Source organism: Brassica oleracea, chromosome C2, assembly GCF_000695525.1.
Source record: "Brassica oleracea var. oleracea cultivar TO1000 chromosome C2, BOL, whole genome shotgun sequence".
Taxonomy (NCBI): domain Eukaryota; kingdom Viridiplantae; phylum Streptophyta; class Magnoliopsida; order Brassicales; family Brassicaceae; genus Brassica; species Brassica oleracea.
In genome coordinates, this window is record NC_027749.1 from 52,821,257 (window position 1) to 52,826,594 (window position 5,338).

The window sequence follows — 5,338 nt, forward strand, 5'->3', positions numbered from 1 at the left end:
ATTCTATATACTAGGATAAGACATGCGCCTTGTGCAGGGTAAATTTATATGAAAATTATTTAAGAAATATCGTATAGAAAAAAAATTTATATTATTGATCGAATTAATATATTTGGCCCTTAAACAATTTTTTAAAAACTTTTTTGTTAATTACATAATTTGTTTACTAATGAACTGATCCCTTTTTTAAAAATATTTTAGGACAAAAAATTATTTATCGCATAAAAACTTAACGTTTAGGCCGAAGAATCTCATGCCTACTATTTGGTTACAATGAAACTATGTCTGCTCGGTTTTATATCATGATTTAGCAATTTAAAAGTTAATTATGGTTATGAGAAGTTTACGTTCACGTGCCAATCCTATATATCTTCGATATTTTTCTTCTTTTTGTGTCATTTTGGTTATTGATATAAATATTGATTTTTGAGTTTATTCTCATTTCTTTCTTTTATTTTGGCCTGACATTTAGAAAATGCTTAAGATTCAAAATTATTAAAGAGATACATACTTAAGTTAAAATATGCGCCTTGTGCAGAATAAATACTTATTTTATATTTTTCTGCATAATATGAAATAAGATTATAATTATATATTAAATAACTAAGAAATCAGTTACTATTATGTAATAAATTGGCTTGCACATATAAATCAAATGACCGCTCTTGTTTATTCGCAATTATTTTAGAATAAATAAATCAAAACACAATCTTATCTATCGTATATGATATATAATTAAATTTAAACAATATGAAGTATATATATATATATATATAATTAACATAAACACTTATTAAAATAAAATTATTTATTTATATGATTTTATTATCATTGTATCTTATTATAGAAAAAAATTTAAACATTGATCACAAAAGTTTATATGAGACTTTTAACAGTTTTAATAATTTATACTCATTTTAAAAAATTTAAAATACAACATATACAAGAAAATCTGAATTTTTAATATATGATTAATGTAATTGTGTAATTTATTTTAATAGTTAAGAATTAAAAAAAATGATAGAAAACATACATATTATTAGCAAATCTTCATTATTTAAAATCATTAATTACTATATATATCATAACCACATTGGATAATTCCGTAGGTTTTATTTAAGAAAATAACATATAATAAATATTCATCTTGCTTTAGTTAATATCATATGATATCATATAGTTGGTAAAGATATAAAAATTGAATTGAACCAACATGTTTTTCAATTTCAACGTGAAACTGACACATATGATTAATTAACTACCTAATTGATTGACATATAAGCAAATAGTTTTTTTTAATTATTACAAAATTTAGATTACATCTTTTCAAATGTTCTACTATTAATATATAGGAGATTCCTGTTGAAAATACTATATTATCATGAAAAACAAATTTATTATACTGTGTAGTCATATGAAAGCATGTGAAGGCACCGCAATCACCGCTGAAACCTAGGGATCATGCCATTTCATTTCTTTATTTGTTTTTAGAGCTGGGAAATTATATAAAACATGTGTTATTGAAAAAATATAAAACATGTATATGGGTTTCTTCATAACAACTTTTATAACTTCATTTAACATGCGTACCAAAAAAGATTATAATTGCAGAGGATATTGAATAATATGATTAATAATAAGAAAACATGCATTTTCATGAACGTTTTCATTTTTTTCACAAAAAAAGGATTAGTTGTCATCACTATTCGAAAATACAAAACCTTCCAAATAACTCAACAATAAATAGTCAAATGAAAATTTTGAAGTCATTAAAATAATTTAAATTAAACTAGAAGAAAATGAATTTAAATGGATGTAAAGTGGAGTATAATGTAAAACGTACGGATGATAAGCAAGACAAGAGCGGGCCGGAGATTGAAGAATATCAAATCACATGGGGAAACATTTCTTATCGCTCCCTTATTTCTGACGCCACCTTTTTAATTTTTCTTCATTCTTCTTATTCTTCTTTTTTTCTCTCTTTGATATATTATATATATTACCAGGAAGCTACGACCAGGGCTAAACATTTTATCCGTTAAATTTGATTCGATTCGTTATTCGTTTTGATTCGATCTGAAAATTTTGAATATCTTTAAACTTTCGAAGAAAAGCAAATACTTAAAATCAATATCCGTTAAAATCGAAGCAAATCACAAATATTAAAATTTTGGAAAGCGGATATCCGATCCGATCCGACAATATATAAATACATGTATACCTTGATTATATTTAAAGTTTTAATGTATAAAATTATATAATTATTATTCTAACATATGATTTGATAAATTCTATTAACATTATTACTTATATAAAAGTATTAGATATAAAGAATAGAACACATTTATGACAATTATAATTTTTTTCTTAAGTTTTATGTTATTATAATTGTTTACTAAGTTCAAAAAATTTACAAAATATGTAGATTCACTCATTCTTTTAATTTTTATCATATATATCATGTAAAAATATATTCTACAAAAAAAAATTTGTATCAAATTTTTAAGATTATTTGTATTAATCAAAACATATGAGATATCCGTAAGTATTCATAAATATCAGCAAATATCTATTTATTTTCCGGATATCCGTTTTTCCGAATATCCGTATTTTTCTGAAGCAAAGCAAATCAAAAAATTAGATATCCGTGACATACGAAGCAAATCACAAATACCTTTAAAAATCCGGATATTCGATCTGTGTCTAGGCCTAGCTACAATGATATTAAATACATCGTTCATTTCACTTTCGAACATAAAACAAAAAGATTGTGTATTTTCTCTAAATAACGGCTGTAGAGGAAGTTCATATAAGGGGAATACGTTATCTTAAAATTAAACATGGATTAATACCAACCCCTGTTTTCTTTTGCTGTTACACACACAATTTGCTTAGAAACATGGGATTGGTCAAATAATTATAAAGCATTCAGATGTTAAATAATGGCAGTTAATGTATTTTGTGGACTATAACCTCTTGGAGGTTATTATCCATCATAAATTAGATTATTCACGTGTTATTGATAGTTTCTTGTATTTTCGACAATATTGTTATGTACAAGCAAACTAATTTGAAAGTATTATATTATGCTTTCTAATTTATTAGATTTTTATCATAGTTAAAAAACTAAAGTAACCATCAATTCATATATGTTCTATTATGTTCTCTTTTGACTTTATTGTTTCTGTAATACTATCTGTCAAGCATGATTGTAAAAGGGCTGCTACACAACTTGTGGGGATAAACCACAATTCAAAAAAGTTTCATCATTAGTACCAAGATGTTGATGATGTTGAAACAGGGATGTGGACAAATGTTATACAGTTCACGCTTAATATATATACTTGTGCAAGTTGCATAACTAAGATTCGTAATTAGACTTGACTAATATATCATTGATGATATTTGCTACTTCAAGCCAGTCTTATTGTATTTTTACAGGAGATTTTGATTTGTGTTTTCTCGGTTTTCTAATCATTGCCTGATCAAGTATAATTATCTAACTAAGAAAACGAGATGAACATATTTCATTGTGGTAGTGAGTGTTATTGTGACAAGTTGTTTCATAGTGCCCAAGTGGAGTCATTTCTCAACTAAAAACTAATGTTTTGTGTGTGTGAGTATTTTCCTTTTCTTGGGAGTTTAACTTCATTCCAAATATGTGATGATTCTTAGTCCAATTATTATAGTTTCCGTTTGTTTCATTAAATAAATCGAGAGAAACTATTCGCTACTTCCAAAAACTATGACAATATCTTGTAGGGCTGTTCAATATGGTAAAACCGAACCGTACCGAACCGAACCGAACCGAAATAGACAATATGGTTTGGTTTTGGTATATACCATATAAACCGAATGGATATAATTTTATAAAAACCGTAGGATTTGGATATGGTTTGGTATATAACCGATTAAACCGAATAAACCGAACAAAACCGATTAAAAGTAGAAACATGTAAATATGTATCTATTTTATACCAATACACGAAAATCTATTTGTTACATAAGTTAAATTTGTGTTAATAACTATTACCATAATTTTATATAATAAAGAACCTTAATTTATAAAACACTTGAACTATAATTAAATAACAATACATCGCAATTCAGACATATTATTTTCTAAGTTTTCTTTTGATCTTTTTGCTTTATTTTATTTTAGTCTTCACTAAATTAATATGAAGATTATAAATTTGATGGACAATAATTAATGAAAAATTTTCACAACTTTTTTCTTATCTGTAATTATAGATTTGATTATTTTATTTGATAGTAGAAGCATTTTTACTTTTTTTGTTCATTTATTTGAACATGTAATATATTTTTAATAAATGACTGTGTTGACAATATGACTCTAAAATTCATATAATATGATCTCAAACTAAATAATTATGTTTTTTGGTATAAAACCGAATAAACCGAAAACCGACGGTATATAAACCGAACCAAGCCGAAGTAAATATGGATTTATAATGGTAGTTATATTTTACTAACCGAAATACCGAAAACCGAAAAAACAGAACCTAAACCGAACCGATATCCGGATTGAAAACCCCTACTCTTGGCCGTCAAAAACAATATCTATTCCTTCCAAGGCCCAAATGATACAACATTATAACTATGGGCCTGTCCAATTTATTGCTTACGCCTTCATTAGGCTTCTGTGAATTAACCTTTTCTTCGCTAATTATGTAAAATCGGTAAGATTAAATGTTGATTCACTGATACAGTACCATGTAATGATGAACGCGTTGATGGTGGGCCTGACGGCACAGTGATTAACATTATAATCACTCCCATCATTAGCCATTAAAAGGGTTCGACTGGTGACCATCCGGGAAACAAAAGGAACACATAAAAAAGGAATGTACGGGAATAAAATACCAGGAATGAAAAGGAATGGTTATTCCTTATCAAATTTGACAAGGAATAATTTTGTTCTTTAATTCTCTACAAAAAAGGGAATGAAAGGGAATGAGAGGAAATTATTATTCCTTGCGAATGGTAATTTTTTTTAAGAACGTTAGGGAATGCATTATTCCTCGTCGTTCCCTGGTCACCATTCATACCCTTTGTGATTAATACGCTGTTTATTATACGTATCTTTCTAATCGGAGACATCTGCATTGTCATCTACAAATTACAAACCCTAATTTCAATTATCGAGTCCCTTCAGTATAAACTTTTACCTTTTTTAATCAATATATTTTATTCATTGATACATCATTACACTTTAATTCGATCTTGAACTTTTAATTAAGGTTATAACCTCCATCTACAAATCTACTCTCCAATAAAATATCTATTTTTTTCCTTCTTTTAACAACTCATAATGTCC